At 42.5% G+C, this 15377-nt stretch overlaps 1 long non-coding RNA gene across 1 annotated transcript; it reads left to right on the forward strand.

The window, feature by feature from the left end:
• Nucleotides 1–8508: 8508 nt before the first annotated feature.
• LOC133113912 (uncharacterized) lies at nucleotides 8509–14664 on the forward strand. The gene is made up of 3 exons (XR_009705513.1): nucleotides 8509–8558; nucleotides 14068–14134; nucleotides 14607–14664. It is a non-coding gene; the product is annotated as an uncharacterized LOC133113912 (long non-coding RNA).
• Nucleotides 14665–15377: the final 713 nt, after the last annotated feature.

A 15377-nucleotide genomic window follows, 5' to 3' on the forward strand; every position in this document is an offset into this window, starting at 1 on the left:
ATTGGAACAAAATACTGTGGAAGACATTTCTGAACCTAGTATTTCCACCTCTTTCTGTATGTGAGGAGTGTATTCATATTTTAATAGATTTGTATTGTTTGTGTAATGTCTTTCTGTTGCTGCAATGTGTAACTCATACATTTCTAAATATTATTTTCGAGTCTTGATGTCTTATCAGCAGGGCTCCTCTGAAATCATCTTTCAAGTATTACCAGGTATCCTGCATATCTTACTCTGTACAATGAAGTCATTTGGCAGCCAATGTTAGCCAATGCGACAAACAAAAGTTTATTTTGGATAGGTGGATATGGTCAAATCTGAAGGGTTATTTCCATTGCCCATTCCCTACTCATTTCCCTTATCCTTTTCCCCATTACATCGGACTTAGACCAGGTCCTAACAGTCTACCTGACTGACTGTAGCCTGTGACAATGTTTATGGGAAAGAAGGTGCCCTTGTTATCAACTAAAAACAATGTCTAAAAGTGAAATATGGCCAGTTGCAGAAGGAACAACATGAAAAAGAGGACCAGTTTGTCAAGAGAAATCTCTGAAAAAGCTAATTGAAGAGTTACAGGAGAAACATCAGAAAGAAATTAAAGTGCTAAAAGAGAAATACAAACATGAATGTGTAATACACTAAATGCTGCAACATGTATGCTGTCCTGTGATAGGTAACATACCACTGTGAGACAGAGAGAATTCTCCCCTCATAGCGACAAGGCAATAAGGTATATCTGTAAAGACATTTTATTTCTGCAGAACAAGTCTAGCGCCTACACACAGTCTGAACCGAGGGGTTGGAGCAGTTCCTCCTCCTTATAATCAAAAGGTATCAATGCATGATCTGCTCTTCGTTGTACATCACTCTGGATAAGAGCGATTGCTAAATTGCTTTGTAATGTAATGTAATGTCATGATTTGTTTTACTAATAGTGTGCATAATTCTAAATCTGACTGTTAAATGCTTCATTCATAGCCATAAAGTAAATTATTTTCCAATCTTGTCTAGCTCTAAAACAGGAAGCAGCATCTTGTCTTTATCTGATGTTTTTGGAGTATTCATGGGCAGATTCTCTAAATATATATTCTCATAGTTGTCTCCTGCTCGAGACTCACTAAGAAAAAGGGTGACTGTGCATTTGCTGTTCTAGCACCTACCCTTTGGAACAACCTCTCTTCAGCTATTTAGCTTTTTCAAATACTTTTGAAAACCCATTCATTTAAATAACCAATTTTATTATAGTAAATATTCTGCTGTGACCATTGGTATTTTATCTTGTTTAATCTTTGATTTTATACTTTATTGTTATATTTATCTATGCTTAGAAGACAGTAGATACTTTGACGACACAGTAGTTAGGAGGCTGATTCAGACACAGCCCATGTCACAATGCCTGCCTGTAGTGCCCCCTAGTTGTCAGGAGTTCAGGACAGCAGAATGTATACCCTCCCCTTTAGAATGCATGGGGACTCATTTCCAGTTCCCACCCCAGGCACTCTATATAATTACTTTGGGATTGCTACAGCATGCTTTATGGTTTTGTATAGATATTATCTGTATGAATCTGTGATATGAATTATGGTTCTAGATGAGCACACGTTGAAAGTCTTGTTTTACTTTAAGTCAATGGGAAAGTGGAAGGTCATCTACCCCAACACCTCAAAAGGGGGTGTGTCACTTGGACATGTTCACTCATCTCAAATTAGAATGTAACATTATAGGCATTAAAGACAAAGTAAAATACATCCATTTGACTGAAGTTTTTTCAAATAATCTCGACAATCTCTTCAATTTCATGCCATTCTTCAATGATCTTGCACCTAGACTTTCTGTCCCTTTGGGTAAAAGCGCCTGCTAAATTAATGTAGATAATAAGTGGTGCTATAGTAATATTTATGCTTCTTCTTGCAGCTTAACACCTAATCTTATTTTCATTATACACGTTAATTTATTCAGGCACAGATAAAATTGCACTTTTGTCCACAAAATAAACGGTGGGTATCAGAACATTCTTCAGTTTTGTGATGAAAATAAAATAAATGTTAACACAAGATAAAGTTGACTGCTAGCTATATGTACTGGGATTGATTGATTGGGATTCTGTTAGTTATTTAATTATACATGGACATACTCTCATACAGGGTCACATATCCACTCACTCGCATGCATGCACTCCCAGCACACAAGCATACATATAATGAATGTTTGTAAACAAAGGTCGCAAAGATACTTTGGGGTGGCCCTCAGCCGCGGAAGAAATTAATGTTAACATTACTTCAAAATAGACAGTTTAGATTTGTAATAAAACCAATAACATTGGTTCCACCCTGTCGAAATTATAGCACTGTGTATCCCATTCCGAAATTGAAGAACTGAGGTCTGTTTGTTGACCCATATTGACTATTCTCCAGTTCCACTCCACCGCAGTAGGTGGCAGTAGGCACCGTCATTTGTTAAGAACGGACGTGCTTGGTATCTAGGATACGAAGTAGCTACGTTTTTCTGTTTGCTATGTTAGCAACTGCTGAAGCTTTATAAATACGTTTATGTTAGCGTATTTGGTTTGTTCAGATGCAGTGGCAGATGCGGAACAAAACGGAAATGCATTGCAGCTTCTAGGGGAGGTATGCTCATTTTTCGCCAAGCTAACTTCGCGTCTGCTAACCAACCATCTTGCAAGTTAGCAGGTAAACTAGCGAGCTAACTATAGTTAACATTGGAGTGACAAAAGATCCATTGTCGTTCTCAACTATTAGTTCGTTTGCTTAGTCCGACTCAGATCAGAACGTGATTTTTTTTTGGTGAGATTCGCTTGCACACTGCAGAAATGTCAGCAGTGTCAAAACCCTTTCATTCATTAATTTCCCGGTGGGGAATGTACATAAGCCTTCGGAAATGTACAGCAAATGTTCTGCGTTTGTTTACCAAATAAATGAAGCCGCTCAGTACGAACGACTTAAGGTTCAGGTTTGTCAACAATGTGTTGAGTTTTTTTAATTTTTTTATTTTATTCAACACGACAGTGTTCTGTTGTGCGCATGAATCCCTTCTCCTCCAGTTTTTCACTGAACAATTAAAAACATGTCGGTATTTTGACTTCATCAAGCATTTGTTATTGTTATCTTCGGCCCATATATCCAGAAGACATCGGGCACTCCAGTTCAGTGTGTGTGTGTGTGTGTGTGTGTGTGTGTGTGTGTGTGTGTGCGTGTGCGTCTGTTACTCAGCAGGCCCTGGCAGAGGCAGTGTGCAGATGAAGGGGGTGCAGAAGGTGGATGTGGGGACACTGCTGCAGGTCACCCAGGCTCTGGAGGCAGTGCTGGGCCCCTGCTTCGGGCCCTCCGGGGGGCAGGTCCTCTTCACCCGTGACACCGGAGACATCCTGATCACCAGGGACGGCCAGCATATCCTGAGCTCCCTCCGGCTCGACCATCCCATCGCCAGGTAACCGGGCCCTGGAGCCTGTGTCCTCCCTGTTACTGTCACTGCTACCCTGTTACTGTTACACCGGCCGACAGTTTAATTTTGCCCTGCTACACATAAAATATCACTGGTGTTGCTTTGGCGACGCACGTCCTCTCCCAGGTCAGCCAGTGCCCTCCTCCCTACCGTTGCGTGAGGAGTATGGGCTTTTGGCTCGTCTCTTTTGTGATTCCAAATACTTTAAATAAACCAGTACAACACCAAACACATTTCTGTGTGCTGATAATGGTGTATGGATCGAGGTCTGTGTGCTGATAATGGTGTATGGATAGAGGTCTGTGTGCTGATAATGGTGTATGGATCGAGGTCTGTGTGCTGATAATGGTGTATGGATAGAGGTCTGTGTGCTGATAATGGTGTATGGATAGAGGTCTGTGTGCTGATAATGGTGTATGGATAGAGATCTGTGTTTGTGACAGAGTCCTGGTGAAGTGTGTATCAGCACACTGTGACATCACGGGCGATGGGGCCAAGTCCTTCCTTCTCCTGCTGGGGGCGCTGCTGCAGGGTATCCATGGCGACTGTCTCCGGGGTGTCCAGGTCGGCCGCACGGCGCGTGCTCTGCTCTCCTTCCAGACGCTGGTCCTGGATGATGTGATGGGGCGGAGCCTCGTCCCGCATGCCCCGCCCCTCCTCCTCCACAGCCCCGCCCACCTGCGGGCGCTGACCGACGCCTACTTCCGGGGGAAGACGGCGAGCTGCCACTGGGCGGTGCTGAACCGGACGGCTTGCAAGTTCCACCAGCGCTGGCGCTGTGGGCCGAACGGGGCGGGCCTGGCCCTGCTCTCCCGCCACCTGCCGGCTCTCCTCACGGCCGTGCCGGGCCTGCCCGTCACCCGGTCCCGCGTCCTCCCGAGCCTGCTCATCCACCGGGATTTTGCGGTGCTCTACCCCGCCGCTGGTGACGGCCCACTCAGAGCACTGGCCGTAAGTGAGCCTCTGCAGGCCCCTCTGGCGCCCCCTGGGGTCACGCTGGGCCTGGCGAGCGCGGCGCAGGTGCGGAGGTGCCTGGAGGCCGGGGCCCAGGTGGCGGACAGGGCCATGGCCTCCCTGCGCAGGCTGGGGGTGGGGCTGCTCCTCTCCGGGGCAAAGCAGTCGGAGCCGGCGCTGGCCCTGGCGCAGCGGGAGGGTGTGTCCGTGCTGGAGTGCGTGGACCCTGACGAGCTGGCGCTCTTCTGCCACCTGGCGGGGGCCCAGCTCTTCGCCGGCCATGACTGGAGCACGTCGCCACGGTGACGTTCTGCAAGCCCGTGGTGCTGGGCCCCGACAGGTTGGCCCATGTGGGTTTCCCTGAGGGGCGGGGCTTGGCGCCGCACAGCCTGGTTCTGTGCGGGCCCAGTCCCGGCCTGGCGGGGCAGTGCACAACGGCCTTCCACGGACTGTTCCGGATGCTGCAGCGTGTGTTCGAGCCCGTCCAATCACTTCACTCGCAGGGCCCCGTCCAATCACCTCACTCGCAGGGCCCCGTCCAATCACCTCACTCGCAGGGCCCCGTCCAATCACCTCACTCCCAGGGCCCCGTCCAATCACCTCACTCCCAGGGCCCCGTCCAATCACCTCACTCCCAGGGTCCCAGCATCAGCGACAATGCCCACCTGAGCACTGACGGCACAGAGACTGCAGGGCCACCAGATAGGGGTGAGGGGCCACAGGCCCTCATTAGGGACCCAAGCAGGGGTGAGGGGCCTCTGTGTGCAGGTCGAAGCCAAAATCCTTTGATCACTGAGCCGAAAGCAGAACCCGAACTTCAAACTGTGGACTGGGTGCAAAATAGCAAGGCACCAGGGGAGCAGCCAGGTGTCCATTTTGGGAATGGGAAGGAAGAAGCTTGTGGGAGCTGTGCCCTGGAAGCAGGCGCTGCCTCCTCGGGTGTTCTCATAGCGGCAGGCAGTGTGCTGCCGGCAGGGGGGGCGTTTGAGTTCCTGCTTCACCACCACCTCCTGCAGCGGGCCTCCCAGTGTCCCTGCCCCGACCTACTTGCCGCTTGCAGGCTGGTGGCGGGGGCCGTACTGAGCCTGCCCAGGCGGTTGTACCCGGGCCGCCGCTTCCTGGAGGCCCAGGTGCACTTCTTGGGGCCCTCAGGGGCCGTACCCTCCGGCCAGGCGCCTCGGGGGCTGGAGTCCCTGGCCTGTAAATACCAGCTCCTCCTCTCCGTACTGCATACACTCACAAGCCTGCTGTCCATCGACCTTATCCTGCACGCCCACGTCAGCAGCCAGGAGGAACCTAGCGAGGAAGAGGACGAGGGCGAAGAAGGGCATGGGGATTGAACTGGAAGTCCTGACAATCGTGGTCTTCATTGGGTGTGAATTTGAATGGCTGATTTGTTTAAGATGGGCCACACGGATGGTGCAGTGGGTAGCACTGCCGCCTCACAGCAAGGAGGTCGAATCCCAGTCGGCCGCGGCCTCTCTGTGCGGAGTTTGCATGTTCTCCCCGTGTCTGCGTGGGTTTCCTCCCACAGTCCAAAGACATGCATGCGTGTGTGTGTGTGAGTGAATGGTGTGTGTGCCCTGCGATGGACTGGCAACCTGTCCAGGGTGTATTCCTGCCTTTCGCCCAAAGTATGCTGGGATAGGCTCCAGCCCCCCTGTTCAGGATAAGCGGGTTAAGATAATGGATAGAAGGATTGATGCATGATATGGTATGAAGAGTCAAGGGGGTGATGAGGAGCCTGCAAAGGAGCAGAGAGATTCGGAGAGAAAGAGAGGAGAAGAAAGAGCAGGTGGGTGAAGGTTCAGCCCGAGAAAAAAACTTGAAACCAAAAAAAATCATGTTCCAATCTAAGAACAAAAATATGCTATTCAGAAGTTGCATGAATAAACACTTTTATTTTATTTTTTCTTCTTATTTTTTTCTTCGTTTGTTTGGCTAATTATTTGATATTGACATATATATGGAACCAAATATCCTACCTGCTTATGAAGCTACAACTTTTCTGATGAACCTTGATATTTATATTGTTATCCGTTCAGCCATTTTCAAGAGACCTATATCTTTGCCAGAACTATACTTAAGTGAATACCATCTTGAAATATTTTTTATTGTTGCATAAACTCAAATGTATCTGGTGGAATTTTTTATTTTGAGATACAAATCTGTGAAATAGGTATTTGATCCCCTACCAATCAGCAATAATTCTGGCTCCCACAGACCAGTTAGTTTTCGATTAATAAGCACTCCTCATCTCAACTCATTAGCCAAAACACCTATGTCAACTCGTAACATTGTTATGTAGCTGTATAAAAGACACCTGTCCACACAATCAATCAGATTCCAACGTTTCCACCATGGCCAAGACAAAGGAGCTGTCTAAGGACATCAGGGACAAAATTGTAGACCTGCACAAGGCTGGGATGGGCTACGAGAAAATAAGCAAGCAGCTTGGTGAGAAGTTAACAACTGTTGGAGCAATTATTAGAAAATGGAAGAAACACAAAGTCACCACCAATCTCCCTCGGTCTGGGACTCCATGCAAGATCTCGCCCTGTGGGATATCAATGATCATGAGAAAGGTCAGGCATCAGCCCAGTACTACACAGGAGGAGCTTGTTAATGACCTGAAGCTAGTTGGGACCACAGTCACGAAGCGAACCATCAGTAACACATTACACCGTGAAAGATTAAAATCCTGCTGCGCGCGCAAGGTTCCTCTGCTGAAGAAGGCACATGTAGAGGCCCGTCTGAAGTTTGCCAAAGAACACCTGGATGATCCAGATGAGGCTTGGGAGAAGGTCATGTGGTCAGATGAGACCAAAATAGAGCTATTTGGCATCAACTCGACTCGCCGTGTTTGGAGGAAGAGAAATGCTGAGTACAACCCCAAGAACACCATCCCCACTCTGAAGCATGGAGGTGGAAACCTTATGCTTTGGGGGTGTTTCTCAGCTAAGGGGACAGGACGACTTCACTGTATCGAGGGGAGGATGAATGGGGAAATTTTGGGTGACAACCTCCTTCCCTCAGTGAGAAAAATTGGATTTTAACTTATGTATTTTTTGGAGTTAACCAATTTAGTGATGATATGGTTTAAGATTTGGTAGAGGGAGAAAGGAGAGGGAAGTCATTTTATATTTATTCATTAGTTCTCATGAGTGAGGAGACCGTTAAATGCTGAGCTAAATGCTGAATTAAAATTAAAGGGAGGGAATAATCAACAATCCAAATTTTCCCTCAATTTAATTGGAGAATGACTGAGAAGAATTAATCTTGACATCTTGAATTCAGCAGCTAATGTATTCTGTTTATTTTCAATTGTTGGGTGCTTCAAAACTATTTGCTTCATTTGTGTTTTCACATGCTCACTTTAGTTGTTACATGGAATGTTGGAATGCGCATTCTCTGTGCTTCCATTGTTGGTTTTACTTTACTCCTCCAAATCCACCAAGAAGTTGCCTGAATACCCGACTGTGCTGCGATGGTGTGTGGCTTAGGACCGCAAGCAGCAGGAAGGGCAACCTGGAGAAAGGGCGGGGAAATGGAGAATATTAGGCGTCCTGATATTCTCCAGTGGACTTTACCTCCTGTTACAACCACCCAGAGAGTCAAAAGGAATAACACTGTTTATAGCAAAACATGAAAATAATTTTCTACTTACAGAGAAAAACTAAAAATAGTATTGGGGTGTGATAGTTTGTCAGGGGTGATATCATATTCAAAATCTGGAACCCCAGTCTTTTACAGGCTTCTCAACAGTCCTGAATTGTGAAGCCCAATGCGCTGTATTTCTGTCATGCCCTGACTGTGCTCTGCAGCTAATCTACTGGTACAAAGTACACACATTTATCGGGAAAAGAAATCTAAGGAGCTGGGTGTGCCAATGTCAGTACTCCGTTAGCTGTTCAAGGTTCAGACAAGACCTTCTTTAAGTGAGTTTTTTATTTTACTTTTTTAAAAGTATTTTTCAGTAGGTTAGTTTAACTTGTATTATAATAACAATTATTTCATGTTGTTGATTTACACACAAAACTTTATAACCATTGCAGTATTTTCTTTTGTTTGTAATTTTTTAGAAGTTCAAGACCTATGTAGATAATATCAAGCTCATCAAATTGAAACCAATACAATTATTTGTAAGTATTTTCTCTCATTTAATCTGCTTGATGCAATCATGTAATCAATTTTATAAAGTATGCTGCATTTAATTTCTACTATATTGTTGTCTGTACATATCCAAGTATTTATTTAAGTATATATCCAAGTTTTGCCTATGATTGATACTTAGTCATCAAAGGAGGTAGATTGTTCAAATGTGTGCTAAATACAGCAGTCATTATTAGATAGTGACGCAGTAATGTATAACTTGTAAACCTGCAAAGTGACCTTATTTGGAAAGATGTTACTGTACGATCAATAGTGGAAGGTCAGAACATGAACTGAGCCAAAAGGAATAATAAAGTTTTTACAAAGCATAAAAATAATATTCTTACAGACCAAAACCAAAAATAGTCATGGGTGTGATAGTTTGTCAGGGGTGATATTTAATGTTGGATGAGTGAAAAGTCTGCAAGTGAATGCTGTAAATGCCATAACAAAATGGGGACACACAGCTGGAAGGAAACCACAGCTGGAAGGAAGACAATAACATGTATTTAATGTTGTTTATTTAAAGTTCAACTAAATGAGTATTTCGTAGAAAGCACATCAAACTGTTACCAGTCCATTATTTGTTCTAAGTATGTTCTCATCTCGTTGTGTTGCATAAAAACGGTTTTATAGATATTGCCTAATCCATTGTCAGATTAATCTACAAGGCCAAAGTCCTTATCTTTATGGTCATTCCTAGCACTTGAAACTGTACTTCCCGTCTGGTCTACTTACTGACTTTTGTTCCAATCAGCTGCCTTGCTTTCAATTTGCTGACAGCTCGATAAATGACTGGTTCAAGCCTGTACTTCAGCACAGTAAAATCATGAGGATATACTTGCAGTCTGCAGCTGTAGCTGGTACTCATACACATGCCAGATATGATTGAATCAATTAAATTATTAAGACCAGAAGTTGACACACAATCCTGAAATGGATCAGTCCATGTTGTGCACCCCTGTTCTAGGGTCGTTCAGTGCACATGCGTATGGGTATGCAGGTCGCTCTGAATAAGACTGCCAAATGACTATAATGTAAAGTAATGTACTACTCTCCTATGATCTACAGTGATAGTATTATCTATGAGTGTAATCCTGCAATTCAAGAAAATAGAACTATTATATTTACGTTCTAGTATATTTTCATCTGTGTGTGTATATATACAGTATTATATCTTGAGGATAAATTCTTCTGAAATGGCCACAGCAAGATTGATCGATCCCCGTGAGTACTGTTCCTGGAAAAATGCCCTTGTGAGCATCACCTGATGAAACAGATCCCAGTAATAACAACGATAGCTATACAACGATAGCTATACTAAAACTCATATTTATTTGCCAAGAAATAACAGTGAGAAGTGAGAAAGCTGACCAGCTTTCTGATTTGAATCAGACATAATTAGACTCATATACAGTTTTCAGTACTTTCTCCCAGAAGGGGGGGCTTTACCAAAACAAAAAAGACATGAACCTGACCACAAATATATTTAGCAGTACCTTTTCTTCTGATTACCCCTTGTTGACCTTGCAGTAAAACCAGAATGTGCTAGCTACACCCTTCCAGGAGAAGCAGAGCTAGCTACCCCCTTCTAGGAGAAGCAGAGACATTAAGGTCAAAGGCTGTCGGTCTGCTGGGAGAGAGACAGAGAAAGACTCCTAATAAGCACTTAATTAAGAAAGTGGTCTAATAGCAATAAGGATGAAAAATAAAAGGTCATTTTTAATCATGTGATTGTCTTCATGTTCACACACATTGTCAATTAAGAATCAATTAAGAAAATTACCCTTACAGTACTGACACAAATGTGTATTGTCATCATCTGTGTCCTTTATAATCTGTTCCCCAGTTCGAACAACTGATTCTTATTTCCCCTTGTTATCTATTATATATATATATATATATATATATATATATATATACAGTGGTGTGAAAAAGTGTTTGCCCCCTTCCTGATTTCTTATTTTTTTGCATGTTTGTCACACTTAAATGTTTCAGATCATCAAACTAATTTAAATATTAGTCAAAGACAACACAAGTAAACACAAAATGCAGTTTTTAAATGAAGGTGTTTATCATTAAGGGAGAAAAAGATCCAAACCTACATGGCCCTGTGTGAAAAAGTGATTGCCCCCTAAACCTAATAACTGGTTGGGCCACTTAGCAGCAACAACTGCAATCAAGCGTTTGCAATTGCAATAACTTGCAATGAGTCTCTTACAGCGCTGTGGAGGAATTTTGGCCCACTCATCTTTGTAGAATTGTTGTAATTCAGCCACATTGGAGGGTTTTCGAGCATGAACCGCCTTTTTAAGGTCATGCCACAGCATCTCAATAGGATTCAGGTCAGGACTTTGACTAGGCCACTCCAAAGTCTTCATTTTGTTTTTCTTCAGCCATTCAGAGGTGGACTTGCTGGTGTGTTTTGGATCATTGTCCTGCTGCAGAACCCAAGTTCCTTTCAGCTTGAGGTCACAAACAGATGGCCGGACATTCTCCTTTAGGATTTTTTGGTGGACAGCAGAATTCATGGTTCCATTTATCACAGCAAGTCTTCCAGGTCCTGAAGCAGCAAAACAGCCCCAGACCATCACACTACCACCACCATATTTTACTGTTGGTATGATGTTCTTTTTCTGAAATGCGGTGTTACTTTTACGCCAGATGTAATGGTACACACACCTTCCAAAAAGTTAAACTTTTGTCTCGTCAGACCACAGAGTATTTTCCCAAAGGTCTTGGGGATCATCAAGATGTTTTCTGGCAAAATTGAGACAAGCTTTAATGTTCTTTTTGCTGAGCAGTGGTTTTCGTCTTGGAACTCTGCCATGCAGGCCATTTTTGCCCAGGCCTGCAGTTCTTTGGATGTTGTTGTGGGGTCTTTTGTGACCTCTTGGATGAGTCGTCGCTGCGCTCTTGGGGTAATTTTGGTCGGCCGGCCACTCCTGGGAAGGTTCACCACTGTTCCATGTTTTCGCCATTTGTGGATAATGGCTCTCACTGTGGTTCGCTGGAGTCCCAAAGCTTTAGAAATGGCTTTATAACCTTTTCCAGACTGATAGATCTCAATTACTTTCTTTCTCATTTGTTCCTGAATTTCTTTAGATCTCGGCATGATGTCTAGCTTTTGAGGATCATTTGGTCTACTTCACTTTGTCAGGCAGGTCCTATTTAAGTGATTTCTTGATTGAGAACAGGTGTGGCAGTAATCAGGCCTGGGTGTGGCTAGAGAAATTGAAGTTATGTTTTAACAGGGGGGGGCCAATCACTTTTTCACACAGGGCCATGTAGGTTTGGATTTTTTTTCTCCCTTAATAATAAAAACCTTCATTTAAAAACTGCATTTGTGTTTACTTGTGTTGTCTTTGACTAATATTTAAATTAGTTTGATGATCTGAAACATTTAAGTGTGACAAACATGCAAAAAAATAAGAAATCAGTTTTTCCACACCACACTGTATATATATATATATATATATATATATATATATATATATATATATATACCTGTCTGTTTTGTTTGTTCAGTGCTAGTTTGTCTTTCTGTGATTCTGTTCCCTACCCGGTTCTAGCCTCTTCTTCCCCTTGCCTTTGCCCCTGTATATTCTGTCTGGTTTTCCTGTTTTTGGATTTTTCTTGTGTTGATTTCTGCTTGGTTTTTGGACTCTGTTTGGGATTTCGTTATTGTACCTTCACTTGTATGGACTTACCTCTGGTTTTGAACTCTGCCAGTTTTTTCGGTTGATGATCTGTTTGACCCGTATATACCAAGCTTATATACCAAGGGTATTCTAGCTGCCAACCATGGTATGCTAGTTCATTAGTTGATGTATTCTTCAAGGGTTCAAATTCTATCTATATTTTTGTATATTACCTGAGTGTTATCTCAACTTATACTCTAAGCTACAACATTGAATCAGACGGAGACGGACTTGAACAATACAAGGACGGTTGTCCATTTATTTACTTCCAGATACAACATGTGACCCGGAGGTCTCTTTTAATCTGAACTGTTAGTAAGGGCACAATATCACAATATATGATATTACATTACATTAATGGCATTTGGCAGATGCTCTTATCCAGAGCGACTACAACAAAGTGCAAAGTGCATACCCATAACCAGGGATAAGTGCGCTGAAAGACCCAAGAGGGAAGTACAATTTAATCTGCTACCTGCACAACAAAGATAAGGACCAGGGCCTATTTGATTGTCTTCTTCTTTTTTTTTTTTATCGTGAAACCACAACACGCAAATGTATGAACAAACTGCTTACCTAGCCAAACTAAAACATCCTAATACACAAGTAAATATCACAGAAAGTATTAGATAGTGACGCAGTAATGTATAACTTGTACACATGCAGAGTGACCTTATCTGATAGAAAGGTGTTATGACCTCCCGGGAAGTCAAAAGGAATAACAACATTTATTGCAAAACATGAAAATAATGTTATACTTACAGAGCAAAACAAAAAAGCAGTATTGTGGTGTGATCGTTTGTTTGGGGTGATAGCATATGCAGTGTTGGATGAGTGAAAAGTCTGCGAGTGAATGTTGCCAATGCATAACAAAAAATTTAAGTTCATGGGGGTGGGGAGAGGGAGTAAGGAAGAGCACAACATCTGGAACCCCAGTGTCTTACAGGCTAACCAACAGCTGTCCTGAATTAAACCCAATGCGCTGTATTTCTGCCATGCACCTCACCTATAGGTACGAAGTACACACATTTATGGGGAAAAGAAATCACGGGGGCTGGGTGTGCCAATGTCAGTACTCGGTTAGCTGTTCTAGGTTCAGACATGACTGGGAGAGAAGAGGAAAATAACTGCTTTATTAAGAGAGCGTTTTTTATTTAACTTTTTAAAAGTCTTTTTCATAGGCTAGTTTAACTATCATAATAAGTATTTAATGTAGTTGATTTACAGAGTACATCAACTCGGTTTTGCAGTATTTTATTTTACTCATTTTTACTCAAGTTCAAACTGTAACATACAATTATTTGTAAGTATTTTCTCTCATTTAATCTGCTCGAGTGTAATCATGTAATTGCATAAAGTATAACTGAAAGCATCTGCTTTCTACTATATTTCTGTCTGTACATATCCAAGTAAGTAGTTTCTATCATTGATACTGTCATTGATCAGTCATCAAAGGAGTCAAATGTGTGCTAAAAATTGCAGTCAAATGTGTGCTTGTAGCATACTGTATTTGCAAGTAATTATTACTTAATGTAAATATAAGCAAAGCAATTACTTGGACAATGTACATGTACAGTAAAGTTTTAGGTCTGTATGTAATTCAAAATAGGCTACTAGTAGAGTGCGATTGCATTCCAGTTTTGAAAAATGGTTATTTGATGATCACATAACAGCAACAAAAAAGAGCTTTGTGTAAATATTTTACTAATTGCCAGTCGTAACAGCGCCTGGTATTCAAGGTAAAATTTCAAGACGGCTTGTTTTTGAAAGATGTAACTTTCTCTTTTCATTCTCACAGGATTATTTTGAACATCATGTTTTGAGCACAAATTCTTTGGAAATGGCCACAAGTTTGATTGAATTCCGTGAGTAGCATCACAAATGTGTATTTATATTATCTCTGACCTGTGGATTCAATGCAAACTAGTATGTATTCACAATCAAGCAAGCAAAACAATTCAATTATTTTCTTTCTTTATTTAGACACTAGTGATAGACACTTGTTTAAACAGGTCCAGAAGGTGACTTTGGACTTTCAATTTAACATTAATCGTATGAGTTTTTTTCTTCACATTTTTTGTAGTCAATCAATTGCATAATACTATGGTTTAGTAGTGGATTTGGTAGAGGAAGGAAAATGAGGTCATTTTATATCTGTTGTTCTAATAAGTGAATTCAAATGAAGCTGAATAACGGGAAGGAAATAATAATAGACAGTATTGTTATTTCCCAAGAGACATAGCTTCAGTGTGTGAGTCTCATGCTTGAATACCTATTCTTGCATTTGTTTGGGTGGCACAGCTTGAAATATTTTACTTTCACTTTTAATTTCCACAGCACCATTTTGAGCATCAACTGTTGAGAACGCGGTCTTCTTCTGAAATGGCAAGTTCGACTGACCCCTGTGAGTAGTTACACAACTGTTGACTTTTTGTGACCTGTTCTGCCAAGAACAGAAAGCTGAGGCTGCAGTGGGCACAGGCTCACCAAAACTGGACAGTTGAAGACTGCAAAAATGTAGCCTGGTCTGCCGAATCTCAATTCTTTGCTGAGGCATAAAAATGGTAGGTTCAGAATTTGGCGGCAATGGCATAAATCCATGGACCAAACCAGCCTTGTGTCAACAGTCCAGGCTGCTGGTGGTGAAATGGTGTGGGGAATGTTTTCTTGGCACACTAGGCCTGTTAACCCCTTCCCCGGCGGAGACAAGTATATCCATTTTTTTATTTTATTTCAACCACAAAAATGAGGAAAAAAATAAAATACAAGTTCTTTTTCATAATCAGCATAAAAAATACTATATTAAATTTCTTTTTTTTTTAATCGTCTGAAAATGACAGTTTTTTTCCAAAATAATTGGCAGGGAAGGGGTTAATCAATCATCGCTTTAATACCACAGCCTATTTGAGTATTGTTGCTGACCATGTGCATTCCTTCATGACCACAATGTACCCACCGTCTAATCGCTACTTCCAGCATGATAATGCAGCATATCACAAAGTGAAAGTAGTCTCAAACTGGTTTCATGAACATGACAATGAGTTCTAAAGTGGCTTTCCCAGTCACTGGATATGAATTAAATACAACACCATTGTGATGTGCAGCTGC

This window comes from Conger conger, chromosome 16 (assembly GCF_963514075.1).
Source record: "Conger conger chromosome 16, fConCon1.1, whole genome shotgun sequence".
Classification (NCBI taxonomy): Eukaryota; Metazoa; Chordata; class Actinopteri; order Anguilliformes; family Congridae; genus Conger; species Conger conger.